The sequence below is a fragment of the Buteo buteo genome, chromosome 2 (genome assembly GCF_964188355.1).
Source record: "Buteo buteo chromosome 2, bButBut1.hap1.1, whole genome shotgun sequence".
Lineage (NCBI taxonomy): Eukaryota > Metazoa > Chordata > Aves > Accipitriformes > Accipitridae > Buteo > Buteo buteo.
In genome coordinates, this window is record NC_134172.1 from 43,240,396 (window position 1) to 43,257,186 (window position 16,791).

Here is a 16,791-nt window from a genome sequence, read left to right on the forward strand (position 1 = left end):
GAGACAACATATGTTTCATTAAGGTAAAATGCATATGCTCTAATTCATCATAGCCACATTAATTGTATCACTGTCTTCTTGATGTACAGATTTATTCTAAAATATTTTCAGTTATTTACCTGTTTAGTGTAAATAAATAGGTAAAAGATGAATAAACATTTTGATCTATTTATGGAAAAAATTCCAAAGAAGAAAATATATACAGGGGTTATTATATAGGTTGGATACAGTTGTCTCTTCTACAACAGACAGAATTTATTATTAATACTTTAACATATAGCGGTCTAAGTGCAGATAAAATCTAGAATGCCACAGGTATATCCTCACGCCATGGCACCGTTACAAAAATACATATACCAATTAGTAACATTGATATTGTTAGTAATACAATAGTAACATGTATAATGTTACTACATATAATGAACAAAGGGGGAAACAGAAGTCAATAAAACATATAATTGAACTTCACTTTTTCTGAATTCCTCCATGGAGTGTACATCTTTAAATCATCCATCAGTTCACTAGAACCCTCACTTTCTCCGTTACACAGCAGTAATAAAACAGGCAGCCAGAAGCAAGCAAACACAAAATTCCCAGTACCTTCACCTCAAAGCATGCCTCATGCATTGCCCCCCAAATGTACACACACATACTATCCTCATCCCTGCATGACTAAAGCAAGACTTCAGTAAGTAAATGGCCAAAAGACTTGTAGTATTTCTTCCCTCTATCCCCCAGGAACTGTTGAACAGGATATTAATTATCAAAACTTTTTTTATTTAGTGTTTTAAAAATACTTTTCTAAAAAAATTTTGAATTTTTAAAAATTTAAAAATATATGGCTCTCCACTAATTATGCCCCATTTTTCCTAGTGATTAAGTAGTTCAAAGTAGAACAGTGGTATAATGAGACAAAAATATCTCTGATCTGTACTGTGGACCTCGATGATGATGAAACCTGACGTAACAGAAAGCAGCTCACCTGTAGGTAAAACAGAGTATCCTGGCATAGAGCTGTTGTTGTAATACCTGTCATGATCTGAGATTAACCATCTGAGAGCTGAATATTAACCATATAATGAACACATGCAGAAACCTGGATGCTGGTGGCACTGTCTAATGCAATGAAGAACAGGAACATTAGTAACAGTGCTCTGTGTGCACACTGGCATCATATGAGAAAAACAGCCCTGCTTCTAGATCAGAATATTGGATGCTATTTCCTCAATACTCTGTTTTCAGTTAGGATTTTTAACCCTAGGGCTGTTGTCTTGATGGGTCAGCAGAATGTGATGCTGTTAGTCTTGCTGTACTGCCTGAAATCGCAAGGATTGCTTTTCCCACTGACTAGCACTCCACCAGTCTGTAACCCAAACCAAGTAATACTGGAGCATGCCAAGGACAGAATTGTGGACTGAGCCTGGGGAAGAAACAGGATAAAACTTTCCTGGTTCTTCAGAGGGACAAAATTCAAGGTAAAAAGAGCATCCTCAGTTCTTGTCCTGATTACCATGTCTTAGCAGATGTCACTCCAGCCAACTCAGTGACTTTCTGAGTAGCAACAATTTCTGCCTAGCCCTGTCTGGTAAGTTCTTTCCATCCTTTCTTGAGCTAGTTTGTCTACTCTTTCTTGTGGTTCCTCTGACTTTCATCCCCCTTGGGCATGATGAGTAATTTCCCCTTCTCTTTCACCTCATGCAGTCTTTGCAAGGGAATGTGTAGCTGAGAACACAAAAATTAGCATTATCTGCGATACCATGCATACATTCCGATATACTCCACTGTAGCTAGGGAGCATGATAAGGAGAACTATAATACCCAAGATGTTAAATTCATCTGTAATGGCCTATACATCTTTTGACTGTTGTATGTGTGTTTGTGTGCAACCATGCAGATCTGTATGCATGGGTATGCAACAGTTAATTTCACAGCTCACCCGCATGTCTTTGGTCAGTGCCTCCTATCAATTTTGTTTGTCCCTCTGCTACTTATTCACTGAAGGAGAACTCTGGACTAAAGAAAGGCAACTTGCTTCAAGTCTTCCATAGCCTCCCTCACGCAAAATGATAATGCAAATAATAATGGTAGTAAAGGAAATCCTACTGCCTAAAATTTACAACTGACTAGGAAACAAGCGATGTTGAAAAAGCATCAAATGCCAATATCTGATAGTAACAGTTCCAGGTCTGAGCACGTCTACTTTTCCCCACACTTCTATACTTGTCAAAGATTATGTGTAGAGTCTCTGAATGGGTTCATAAACATGGCTTCCAAAGCAATCTGTTTCACTGTCTCATGCACAGTTTGTCCCTGGCTTTCAATTTCCTCACTCACTTCTTTCAGAGTACCTTTTATTTCAAAAATGGTTATGCAGAATAGGTATGAGAACATCCTGCCTCATGGCTGTGTGTCAGCAAGCTTCTCCACTTTGAGCCTTCTAATGCATGGTCTTTCAGACCTTTGTATGGAAAAGGCCACATGGTATCATCATTTATATACTCTTCTCAAGTTCCCATCACATTTCTAGAGGTACGTACCTCACCCAGCATCTGGAAGGCTGTGAAATTGGTCTGTAGGAAACAGTTTGCTTTTCTGCAACCCTTCTACCCCACCATGACTTGTTCCTTAGGTATTACAGTGAAATAATCTAAGGGACATGGATTATTGGAACTGAAAGCTCTCCATTGAAAATTCGATCTGACTGGCTTGTTGTGGTACCTAGTGCCAAATTTGTATTATCTTAACTGCAGGTGTAAACTGGCAATCACAACAATCGTCACTTGGTGGAGCCAGATTACTCTGCAAATGGAATATACCTTAGGAGTGGTTTGTGAAAAAGGTCTCAAAGTCAGGATTTTTAAATAGCACATTGGAGAAAGAAAGTTGGAATCAGGGGACTAAAGTCTTTTAAGAAATCAGAATTTTTACAATTTTGCTTTTAGTTACTCTGGCACAGGAGAAGCAAAGGTCTTGCCAGCTGAGGGAACAGCTATTACCTTCTGTTGGAATAGAAGTGCAGTAGAGATGCATTTGGTAATTTATGTGCAAACATGTAAGATGCAATCAAAAGCTGTCACTTTCTGGTTTTGCACAGTTTAAAGAAGTTCAGATTGTTGATGCTAAACTGTGCTATCTTTTTACTGATGTTTTTTAAAAATATCTGCCAGTTTTTCCTTCTCTCTCTTAAATTCTCTTAATACAAGTGAGAAAGGACCTAATGTATTTACAATGTAAAACACAGAACATCCTAAGAGGAAAAAATGAGAGGGTGCCAAACTATAAACACCTTCTCTATACTATGCTGAGATTAGCAACCCTTTCCCCACAGTATGTTTCTTTCTTTTCCTGTCCATATGTATGCAACATTTTAATTAAAGAAGTGTTATTAGTAAAAGCTCCTCTGGCTTCTGATTCTCTGTTATATTTGTCGTAATTGCTGTAACAGAGCTCAGGGAACTTGCATCATCCTCTGTCATCTTGATCTTCAAAGATCAGGAGTTATTACTGAGACTATATCTGCTCTCTGGCATTTTTGTATCTTCTCATTATATAATTTTTCTTTGCATTGAATTGCTCCAAACCAGCAACATAAGGCTAGATGACAGGTCTACTTTTGAGGACATGTCCTGAGTGGCATATAAACAAAGTCTTACCAGTTCTTTCCATATATTTTTTAGACCTGTCAGATCTCACACATTGGGAACAGACTATCAGTTTGCTCCAGTCTACTATTTTTCTTCAAAGTATATTGAGAAGAAGAAGAAGAAGAGAGGTTTTAGGGTTTTTTTTTGTCAGTGACCCCACATGCCAGAAAAGGCTGGCTGGCTTAGTCTGCACTCTGTTGGTGGGTATATCTTACAAGCAAGATAGAGAATAGGAGAGAAGCCAGAGCACTGGGGGACTGCAGTTTAGTGCCCATGCCCACCTGGAAGGGCATATCCTCATATGACATGCTGGATCAGATGATGGTTGTGATTTTCACGTTCTTGAGATATTGGCAAGACTGGCACGGAGTCTGGCTGTAACAGGTGCTACCCTATCATACAAAAAAGGTGAGAAAGAATAGGAACTGCTTGTGTTACAGCTTTGAAGATTTAAAGTTTAAGTACAAAATCATATTAAGGACATTATTAAGTTCTATCTAAGATTTCCTAGATAGTTAACTTACTCAAGTATTTCTGCATAAATCCCACTCTTTCAAGGTGGATCAGCACATGATCATAAAAGCAAACCATAAGTGATGAAAAATTTAATTTATTACTATGGGCAGCAACAAGACTTGCATGAAGAGTTAAAAACTACACTATTATCCCTGTTGAGGAAAGCAAATAGAAGAAGTGAAAGTTATATTTGCATGTAAAGAACACACCACATTTTATAGAAAAGTAGAATGAAGTTAGTGATAAAAATCAACAAAGATCAAACAGAATAAAGAGGACTACCTGAAATAAAGAAGTTACTTTCCCCTGTATGGAAAGACAGCATGGTCTCTCTTAATGCTAGAAGATGGAGTAGGGGTGGGATGAAAATGGGTCATTGGCTCTGCATACCTGGAATAGCTGGAAAGAGGCCCTGTGATAGCAGAGGCCAGGTAGGAATTAGTATTTTCAACTAGCAAGTTGATGGTTTTGCTCCCTGTCATATGTGGCTGGAGCTGAGGACAGGGCTGGGATCTGTGCCCAGGATGGGAGGAACAGCCCCACAATTAGCCATGGAGACCAGGGAGGCTCATGGAGCTGCAGTTCGGGCTGGAGAGGTCTCCTATTTGTCCTGGGCCAGTTTGGGCTCCCCCACATTTTTGAGGAAGGTGTTTGTGTCTTGGTGGCAATTTCAGATTTAAGTTCATTAAAGGAGGAGTTGATGAACTATGTTTCTTTGTGGGCCCATGGAGCTGAACACACCAGGATGTGGTGCAGGAACTCCAGACTGTCTCTGTCTCTCTTGGGTGCAGTGATGGGATGGGGTCAGTGGTGTTAGGCCACAAAGAGTATTGAGCTTGGGATTCAGGTGGGTTCATCAAAAGGCAGGAGAGCTCAGAAATGGTTGTGTGCCCCAGCCTTCAACTTGACTTTGGAAGTCTTCTAAAACCCAGGAAGGAATGCAGTGTGGCAGCTGCTCCTTTCCATAACCCTCCTGCTACTCCTGCCCATACTAGTTGTCTTGACCAAGTGGGCCAAGTGCAAGCCTCGTTGGCCCCAGGAAAAGGATGAAAGTGTTCCTCCCAGTCAATGCAATGCCAGATCCTTGCACCCAGGCTGGGCAAGAACTGAGCAGGAGCCTTGGCTCTGGAAACCAGAGCTCTCACCCTGACCAGTGGCCAGTGTCCTGCTGAGTAGCAAGGTGGGCGCTGGCCTGGGGCTGAGAGAAGAGCTCGCTGCTGCCCACCACAAACACCAGTCCTCAGCTTAGCTCTGAGGGATGTCCAGAGAGGAGGCAGCAAAGACTGGGGCTGTGACAGGCATCTGAGGTCTGCTGCCATCTCCAGAGGGTCTGTCTGGTACTTGGAAGAAAGTAAATGGACATTTTCTGGCCTTTATGGCATGGCTTCACCATTACTTTTCAAGCTTTAGAGGCCACACAAAGCCTAGTATTCAACTGAGTTCCTCAGCCTGTGAAGTCTTAAACACTTATCCCAGGGTTTTTGTGTAGTCACAGAATTTTAGATTTCCCCCCAAAAAGGTAAAACATGCTTTTTAGCTGGACTACGTCTCTTTTTTTTTTTTTTAATTGATCTCATGTCCTCTTTTCTGAACATTTATCATTCTCATTGCCCTCAAGTCAATAATTAGCATTTTCCAATAAGTGAATCCTCTTTAAACTGAACGTTCAGGATTCCTGTGGTGTAGAAGTTTCCTGTTTTTCACTTTAAACTCTCCAGTACTTTTTGCTACGCATTTGGGCAAAGCTCCTCTATTTAAACTACAATCTCCCTAGCAAAACTTGTGAAATCAAACAACCGTGGAAAGGAGGCAGAAGGGTAAATCTAAATAAGTAATTTCTAAATCTTGTTCATCATATAGTCTGGCAAGCTACTTGTCCTGAGGTTTCCTGTAGTTTAGATTAGCTGGATTTTTCTTCTTTCTGTGACTTTTGCAGTTTTGGCAAAGTACTTTGCGAAAGAAGATAGTTGAAAGAAAAGCTTTCAATTGCTCTCTCTCCTATACTTATTTTATCAGGAATGTCAGAGATGCTTTCTAGCAGCACATGGTGTGGGTCCTATGTGCCCCCATTCTGCTGCACAGGTTGGGGTCTTTGGAGTTTTGAGCTCCTTTGACAATTTCTGGCATTGTGCAAAGAGGCCAGATGATAAGGAATGAGAGAGGCGCTCTGGCTAGGGACATAGTTATCAAAAAGCTTCATAAGATCCTATGGTTGCATTTCCAAAACCAGTTTTTGTTTTGTTCCAGCTGAAGATGGTTTTTTCCCAGTTTTCATGCCCATGCTACAGTCGCAGGATAAACTGCAATGTTATATCTGAAGAAGAATGCCTGAGTTGCAGAATCAAGAAAGTTACTGGAAAGAAGAATGCTTTTACAAAACATCTAATTTAGTTGGAAAACCAGCCTTCTCTCTAACCCAGTTTAAAATGTAATCTTCCAGCCAGCCCAATGTGCAGTCACAAATGAAGTTCCAAAGGGAACAACTACCTGAGCTTCTCAGTGCACTTCTCTGGCTAGATTCCTCAAAGGGACAAGCTCAGCCTGTCTGCAGGACTGTTACAAAGCGTGTAACTGACATTTGTGTTGTGAATATGATATGATTTTCAGGCAGCAAAAACTCCTACCTCCCTCACCTATGTCCACACCAGCTGTGTGCTGCAAGAACCATGGAGCAGTTCAAAAAAGTGTGTGCAGAATCAGACTAAAATCACCCTGGCTTTTACAGAAGCTCTGACAGCAATCCTGATGCATCATGACTCATAGCCAGGCTGTATTTCTCAGCAGAGACATTTTAGATGATAAATGGCTACGTGCATCTATTCATCGGTGCATCTGTCACAAAAGCTACCACTTAGTACCTAGGAGCAAACTCAACATTCACAGCATAATGCACTATCCTTTCCATGTGGGAAGAGTCCCAATGTTTTAAACAACTGAGATGCAAACACTGTCCTGCTTTACAGCTGGCATGGTTTGACCAGGCACACAGCATGTTAGGCACACATTATAGTCTGCCGTCACAAAATCAGGGCTCAGTAAAAACCACTTTATTTTGTGTCTTCATTTGTGACTGTGCATTGGACTGGTTGGAACATAATGTTTCAAACTGGGTTAGCTAGAAAGGTGGCTTTCCAACCGAATGAGATGTTTTCTAAAACCCAGTTCCTTTGGGGTTTTTCCCCCTCACGCAGGCTCTGTGCAGAGAGGCTGGGTGGTGTGGAGTGCTGTGACTCAAAGCAGCAGCAGTCTCTGCTCAGGTGAACATCATGGCAGGGAAACACTCTCCTGTTGTGAATCACCAACAGGGATCACAGGCAGCCTCCAGTTGCTGTTTTTTCCTGACGGGGTCATTTTCAGTCTTCTATAGCTCTTTTTTAAAAAGGGATTGTTGTATATGCTTGACTTCTCATGGTATTTGAACATCTTTGTATACAAAACTGTATGTTTCTTCTCATTGCCTTTTTTCGCCCATAGGAATTATCATCTTTGAAATACCACAGTAGGGCCAGATTCATATCTTCGCACACTCTGTGAGTGTCTTACTGTCTCAGTGGCTCTACTGATGGCAATGGGACTCTCTGTGGAGGCAAGGATGACGGGCTTGGAGGCAGGAGCCATGCAGCAAGGTGCAACACATGTGTCCTTTGGGCCTGTACTCACTGTCCAGGTGATGCAGATCTCACCATGCACAGGCAAACAAGCATCACTTCTTCACCAACACTTACCACAACTCTCGTAGCAGTCCAGAGAGCTGTATAATTTAATATGCTTTGAGGTGAATGATGCCAAGGTCCTATCACTGTTCTTCCTCGCTAGCACTTTAGAAACCCATTTTGTGGGTGCAAATAACCACCTCAGCCAGGCTGAGATGTATCTCTGGTCCTTAGGCTTTTACGGTTTCATCCAGTCAGCACAGCCAAGCAGAGGTGGCTGGGAAAAAGCCATGCTCTTGTTTTAATGTAGCTTAAACTGGTACCTAGTTCATGAGTGTAAACTGGTTCGAACCACAGGCAGAATCTCCACACAGCTGTTTGTGCCTATTCAACAAAGTTTAACCCATACACAAAATTCAACAGGCTCAACTTTGCCAAAGACAAGTTCTTGCTGTCATGGGTAAGCCCAGCTCCAGGGGTAAAGGTTTAGCAAGACTGAGCCTTTAAATGGTTCCCTGTAGTTGCTGCATTTCATAAAACTGGTGAAAAAAGCCAAAGTTCTCATTGATAATTTAGACAAATATATCACTTCTCAATGCTGTGAAGCCCACTTCAGGGAAAAAAAAAAGATGTTTCACTCAGAAAGATCTCCACTGAAATAAATTATGGGGATGGCTGACTCTTATATGCAAGCAACATTTTTTCTACAGCCACCTGATTTCTGAACAGCTTTTGGGCCTGAACCCAACTCCATCATCATCAGTTACATCAGTTCTTTAAACTAGACAAACCTTAAGGTATCACTTATCTCTCTGTTTACTTGTTGCAGGCTATAGTTTTCATCTGTTAGTTACCATATTTGCACTTCAAAATCATTAAAATACTGATGCTCCAAAGCAGAAGCAGAAGGATATATTTCTGTATTAGATAAGGCATTTTATGCACAGATATACACAGAGGAGGGAAATAGAGATTTTTTTTTTTTTTGACCTCTCCTTTCAAGAAGGGAAATTCTGAAAACAGTTTCAAGTCTTGGGTCTTATTATATTATTAGTCATCTGTTAGGTTGCATTATACAAAAATTATTCCTGGCACCCTATGTTTAGTGGGCCGGAAGTGACAGGGAAAAAATGGGAAAATTCAGTACAAACCACTCAGTACACGTTTTGAGGACATGATGGAAGCTTAGAGGGAAGACAACAAGCAGATTTTTTAGTACAATAATATTGCATTAACTTCTAAAATTAGGGCCAAGCAAATTAAAGCTCAGAATATGCTCTTATGTCCAGTGCTAGACTACTTCAAATCTGGTCCAAGAATAATGCAGTCCTGAGCTATCCCACAGCTTGTAACAGCAGAGAAGAGCGAGGTTTTCATAACTGACCCTTAACTTATGCAATAGGAAAAGTCTGCTCCCTCTCACAAAGAATATAAGATTTTGCAGTGCTTTTAGAGTGACGGCAGTTTCCATTCTATGGAGAGCACTGACATCCACCCAGAGTAGCCCTCCTTCTTAAAAGACCTTGGCACCTGATTTCTGATCCAAGGGCAGGAGCTACTGCTGCATGCTGAAAAAGAAAATGCCCAGGAATCGGTGTGTGCATATGTGTGACATGTAGGAGTGAAGGCCAAATAGTCAGTGCAGACAACTGTTCCTTCTTACTGATCAACCTCTCTGCTTAAAATATACATTGAGCAGGAGGAGAGTTTCATCTGCAGCAGACACAAAACATCAACATCTGAGAGGGGCTCACTTGACTTTGCAGAAGTCAAACATCTTGACTCTGAGGAAGTCAAACAACTCCTAAGTCTCTTCTGAAGCCCAGAAAATGAAAGAAAAAAAAAATCTTCTTTACTTCTGTGTTGAAAATTAAAATATTACTGGGATCAGCCTCCGGGAGCTGTGGAAGGATAAAAGGGCAGCATCACAGCTCATGAAAGTGATTCTGAAACCTAACTTACTAGTCCAGCCTCTTGTCCTGTCCTAGACACATATCTTGTCTTGACATCTCCTGGTTAAAATCCTTATTACCACCTTTTTTCCCACCAAAAAAAAGAAATTGAGATTGTGAGCTTTGTTTTGAAGTTGAAAACACTGTCATCATCCCCAGTTCAGGAAAAAACATGTGTGGGAAAAATGGTGTGTAGGTGCATTCAACTGTCTGAAGCCAAGGCTAGAGGCAAATCAGATCAGATCAGCATGGCTAGAAATGTACCAAGGTATAATTAACATGGGATGATTACTTAATTTCACTATTGATTTTTTAAATAGAACTTGAAATAAAAATAAAATTAAGAAGAATCTCATGCCTCACACTCGAGTGGTCTCCGTGTGCCCTTTCTGCCCTGAGTTCAGACCAGCAGCCAAGCCCCGGTGCCAGTGCCGGAGCACACCTCTAACCACTCCAGGCTCACTGGGCTGCATGCCCGCAGGCTGCTCGAGGCTCGTGGTGGTTTCACCAAGGATATTCCCAGCCTGATGTGGTCCCTTGCCCTCAGTGCAGGGCAGCCTGGGACTTGAAACTGTCCTTGGCTCCCAAAATGAACAGTCAGCCCCAGAAGACCTTTGATTCACAGGGCAATCCACACCTATTTTTTCAGCGTAGGGTTTTGTGGATATAGACTGGAAATGGAACAGCCCAGTTTGGGTTTTTAGCCCTGTGCTGAGTGCAAAGTTGTGCAAACACACAGTCTGCAGGGAGTTCAAACCCCTCTCCTTCTGGCCAGGACAGCTTCTCCCGCAGACTCTGATTTCTGCCTTGGGTCTTCACAACAATATTCACAATTTGCAGACTCTGGTGACAGGATACTTCTGAGGAGAACAGACAAGTGAATGCCAGGTTTTTATAACAACCAGATGCCCATTTTAATACTAGAGGCTCCTGACAAAGAATACTTTGCTCCTGAGCTTTGCACATAGGATTCAGATGTAGCAGATCTGTCCCCCTGTCACAACCCGTTTCCTTCAGGCAGACCTTTGTGACCACCTCTCCAGCTCTGTACTTCTTGACCTGAGTAGAAGTCTGTTCTGGTGCCCCTCATCCCACCTCTGGTATCAGCAGGACTTCCAGGGAAGGCTCATGCCTCTGGGGTACATCACTTTTGCACACATGCTGCATTGAAATGCACGCCTGATGTCAGGACCTGCCTTCACAGGGCGTTGATGGGAGCTCAGGGCCTGTTTGTCCTCCCGCACTGCAAAGGCTGGCGTACAGGAAAGGAGCAGGATGTGCCAGGCAGAGACAAGCATTCTCTCTGAGAGTTGCCGGCTGCCATTTCTCCTGCAAAGCATCAGATGGAGCCTGGTGCTGCCACACACACCAGCTTGGTGGGCTCCCCAGGACTACCTGGTAGAGACTCTACCTGGGTGCCTCTTGTCAGATGCTCTCTCACCATGCTGCAAGATAGGTAGTGAGTGACGTGGCAGTGGCAGAGAAACCCTCCCCTCCTGACATGATTTGACTCTGGAAGAGAACAGCGTTTAGGACTGAGATGATCTGCACACAATAGATAAAGCAGCCGCTGACTGAATGGGAAAACACCTTGTTCACTGTCCAGACAGTCACAAAGATGGTCTTCCCCTCTGAGGGACCTGGCTGTGCCAGAGCAGAGCATGCTCGGCTCTTCCATCCCATGGGGAAGCCTCAGGGCTAAACCCAGGAGTGTGGACACAAAGAGCAGAGCTCACTTTGGGAAGGAGAGGCTAGCAGCTTTGGTGTGTGCTGTTGGACTCAGGAGACCAAGCTATCCTTCTCACCCCTCCACTTTTTTCCAGTACCTAAGACCTAAGTCAGGTCCCCTTAGGACAGCCTGAAGTGCCTAACCATGAGCTGTAGGTCTAAGCACCCCAGCAAAGCCCATTGCTCAGCTCCTTGTTCTCAGCCTCTTCTGAAAGATTTTGGGCACTGGCTACTTCTCCACCTCAGATATCTAGCAAGACAGTGTCTATAAATTTTATTTGCCATCCTTAGACACTCTCTTGGAGTTGGTGGCCCATTCCCTCTTCCTGCTCCTCCAGCAACAGCAGCTTGGATACCTCTGTTCAGCCCCTCCTGCTGCAGCTTGGGATCTCAGCCTTCATGCCTGGCTGGGAATAAGTCAGCCAGTCTCTGTCAGCTACCGCTACCCAAACCACCGGCGGGCACAGCTAATTGGCAAGGTACCGCACAACAGTCATTAGCTGCCCACTGTGTCCCTCCGCTCTCTGGTTAGTCAAGCAGCTTGAGGTTGGCGTTTCCTTCCCATGGGCATGCCCTGGCTTTTTTTGGACCTGAAGCAGAGCCAGGCCCTCAGTTAGCATGAATCAGCACTGCACTGCAGATGCCCGGGCTGTATTAGTTCCTAGCAACCCTGAACCTGTCAGAAGAAAGTTAAAGCTTCTGGGTGCTGTGGCAGCTTCACTGGCATAGCTCTCAGAGAGGCTCACTGTCTATTACATGCCCCACATCTCCAGCTCCTCAAGGCACATGCAGAGAAAACAGCCCAATTCTTACCCATTGGAACAGCACAGCCAAAAGCAGGTTGTGTCCTGCTCCCTGGGGCCTGTACCTCAGGCTACATTTGTATGGACAAGAGCAAAAGAGCAAAGGTACGTTTGGTGCCTTGGGGAGCTCGGCAATGCATTTGCCCTGCGTAGCCTCATGGCCAAAGCATGTTTGGTGAGGGGGATTTGGGTCACAGGGAGGAAATGCCCAGACTTATGGAAAAAAAACATAACCTGGCTTCAGCTGGGACTATCATCAGGGTCATCCAGAGTGTGGTGAAGGACTTCACTCTTTGCACTGAAGTGACGGCACCAGCCTCCCGTGCTTCTGGATCCGGCAACGGAGAGAAGGGTCACAAAGCACGTGGTGGCTGTGGAGCGCAGGTCACTTCCCTCTGGCCTCAACCACCACTACAGAGCAGCAACTTGCACTTCCAGCACCAACTGTTAGGTTTGAAAGACAACTTGGGCATCATGGAGACAAGAAAATGACACTTGGCAGTCGTAGCAGGAGCCTCCAGCATGCCGTCAGCCGCTGCTTTGCCTGAAACCAGGCTCCTGCAGCTCGGCCAGAGCAGCCCTTGCCCTCGTGGTCAGCAGAGTCAGGGCTGGGACAGAACTGTTTAACCCCGCTGTACAAACCTGGTAGGCACAGCCCAAGTGCTGGCTGTAGTCCTTTCCCTGCACTTCTTGCCATCCATCTCAAGTGTCTTCTTGCTGCACACCGATCTTGCAGCCCTGCTCTGACACCCCCTGGATGCCCCTGCAAACGTCCCCGCTGCTGTCAGACAGCAGGCAGGCAAAGCTGCTCCACTTGCTTCTTAGGCAGGAGGAGCACAGCAGTGAAAGGGTGAGACTGACACAAGCTACAGGACATCCAAGCCATGCAACCCAGCTGTGAACGGTTAAAGACATATTGCTCCTTTCAGAAGCACACTTTGTCTCCCTACAGCCCACAGGAATTTACCAGCTGGCTCAAGGACTGCTCCTGCCATGGGTAAATCTGCAGAAGAGATTTAGTTTGGGCTGCCCCATTTCTTCTGGTACACGAGCTGGAGGAAGCCTGCCAAGGCAGCAGGGACAGGAGCCATGGGCCAGGAAGGAGATAATAGATCCCTCCTGCCCAGACACACGCACAGGGTAAGAGTAAGTCCGCTGAACTCTTCCTTGGGAGTGATGGGCAAGACCATTCCTCTCTGCTTTGCAGACTGCCTTGTTGGCACCATCTTTCTTATTGTGGCGGGCAGGTATTGGGGTGGAGAAATGCAGGATCAGGCCCTGCACAGACCCACATACCTCAAGGTTTGCATCCAGTACTAAGGTCCAAGCCCTGTGCTCTCCACTGGGAGATGCAGTCATCTCTGAGCAAGGCTTCATGCCTGCCCAGGGAGCAGGGGCTCACCACAGGAGAGGGCAGCCAGCTCAGGCTCTCGCTGGGGACAGTACATGTGCTCTGGCCCAGCTGGGCTCTCCAGCGCAGACCAATCTCTCCTGCAAATAGGTCTGAAAAGAAGAGTGTGAAGAAGGGTCCTAGCAGAAGGCTAACAGAAGATTGTGGCTTCTGGTCTGCAAACACCTGTGGTAGGAGCACAGGAGACCTCCGCTGAGAGACGGGGAGAAGTGGCAAAGACTGCCACGTTAGAGGCTGCCCTGATAAACCCCATGAGCTCAGCCTGAGGGGACCCAGGGGATGCAGGAGAGGAGCTCCAAGGGTTGGCAGAGGGCAAGGAAGGAAGGGGAGATGCTGGCAGCTGATGCCTGTCAGACGCCTCTGAGTATTTGAAGAGGACAGTTATTCCTGCCCAGAAGAAGTAAAGGAACTCATGGCAACACAAGCATATTGCGTTAGATGTTCCTAGCCCCTCTCTGACTCAGTCCTCTAGGATGTTCATGGTTTTGCATCTTGTAGTCCACTACTCACATTCACTGATTCTGCCTCACTTCACCAAGATGTGCTATTCTTAAATTGTGGATTATGCTTTTGTGTCCTAGTCACCAAACACATTCTTGTGCCTTTTGTGAAAGCAACTGACAGTACCTGTGATCTATACTCCACAGGAGCAGGGTACAACTTCACCAGGACAACAGCCTGGCTCTTGCCTTTTGCCATTATCTACAGCTCTGCCTTCAGGGGGCACAAGATTTGGCCTCTCAGACCCATTAATTATTTCCAGCTTTGTTTTTTAAATTTGACTACACAGGAACTCAACATACTTCAGTCTTCATTAAGCAAGGGTCCCAGCTTGAAGGATGCTAGCCTATAATTTAGTAGTGCTAAAGCAGGAGATTATATTTGACCCTTTGGCCTCTCTCCATATCTTCCTTACAGTTTTGACAGCACCGCTCCCCAGAGCACGCTGGCTAAGCAGGCCCTGATGCACCACATGGTCAGAGCCACGCTTTTTGGCAAAGCTGCAAAGCCCATTACCTGCAGTTATTGCAGCTGCTCTCTTAAACCTTAGTAAACACTGATCCAAGGTGCAAGGTTAGCTTACAGTACCCTTTGCCTTTTCCTAAGAAGGCTAATTCTGGAGAGAATAAATAATGATCTAAAGCCTGTATGCATGTTTTCATGATGAGCAAACAAATTTAGGATTGTCTGGACCATGTGAAGTCTCTGTGCACGTTGAATTGCTCACCCCTGGGCACACATTTTGTTCTGATCTTTCTGTTTTTCTAATAGTTTCCTCTTTCTTTTCTTTCCTTCTTCTCCCCCCCCTTCATTTCTTTCTTTCTTTTCTTTCTTTTTCTTTCTTTCATCAGTGTCCATTTTTTTTAGTGCTTTATCCACTTGCCAGGAATTGACTTATCATCAGATACTGCTGTATTTGTGGTTTTTTTCAGGTCTTTGACTTTTTAACTTTTTATTTTCCTGGATTCCTGCTCCTTAGAGTGGAGAGTATGTCTTTGAGATTTCACTTTGGTTGTGTTTTCAGCCCTAGCCAACTCCTACTGCAACTTTATATACACACTAAGGTATGCCCAGGCTTTCATTTCTATTTTAAACATCACATCAGGCAATGAAGCTTTCTGCCTCTGTAGTTATTCCAGCAAAGACAGCTTCATCCCCTTTTTGCTCCTACCTCTGAGCAGGGAGATATCAAAGACCTTGCAACTACATATAACACACACTTTTTTTCCCTTTAATTACCTTTTTTTTTTTTCAAACTGCTTTTATTTCTTGCAACTAGAGCATTTCTGTTTAGAGAGACACTGCTTAAAGTTACCTCCATACCCACTCAGACAGCCTCTTGCAAATTCAAATTCCAATGGCATTTGGGAAATGACTCATTTGTGGTTTTGCTTTTGATTTGCTGATGTCCTTTTCTACATTTTTACACTCTGTTTTCCAAACACAATCCACTATATATTGCCTTGTTTTCCCTGTAGAAGGCAACCATGGTTCTGCACAGCAGGGTACTGAACTTGTACCATTTTTTCAAGTTTGTGACTTTCCAAGGCACCACAAGGTCAGGATGACCTAGGAGACTTTTTTCCTCCCTTTGGGACCTCTGACTCAGGGATCCCACAAGTCTTTCAATATTGTTTGACCTCAGAAGTCTCAAAGCTCTCAAAAATGATTAAAAGGGGCTTCCTCATTTTTCTAAATTCTTTTGGAAATCTGCTTCTTGACCCTGGCAAAAGGGTCTTCTGGCACATCTTTCTTTGTGCCTACCAAGGCAGCTTGAGTCAGTACCTGCAGAGTCAGTGCTCCCCCCAGACATAGGCATGAGCAAGGAGAGAAAGATGGTCTGTGATCCAATCTGGAAAGGAGTCTTCTCTACCTGGAAACTGTAAAGGAGAGGTGCAATATGATAAATAGAGTGGAGAGGCTCTTGTACTTTTGTACTTTCAAAAGTGCTGTATCTGCAGTCACTCTTAATAAGAACATGCTTTGTTTTGAAACCATTGATGCTATTGGGAATACCACACAGCACACATGACCATGAGACACTGTTGGCTGTTTAAAGTTAGACTCCTAAGTTTGCACTGAGAAAATCCTTCAGACGTGGCTCAGTTTTCAAAGGGTGAAAACCCTCACCCACTGTCACCAAGAGAAAGGACAAACTGCAGCTATACATTCAACAACAGGCTCAGGATGCCCGAGGCAGATCGTAACAGACTGAGAACACACTCTTGCTGGCAGTGCCAGTGCTGAGCGGGGAGAACTGACCATCTTTTACGTCCTTCTCCGCAGTGATAAATATGCACTGAAGGGAATACACATGGCTGCCAGAATACTGCTTCTCTCCACAGATCTCACGCTACTTTTTAAAACCCACAGACTTCACCACCACAAAGGAAGCCTGGAAACGTCACAGCCAGTGCACCGGGGTCTGTGGGAGCAGAAATACTTCTCCACCTCAAGTAAACAAGTCGTGGCGCAGCAAATCAATTCCTCGCGCCCGAGCTGGTCCGGGAGGGCCCGAGCAGCCCACCTCGCTGCTGATTCAGCGCAACCCCCCCAGAGGCTTTGGCACGGCTGCCGCGCACA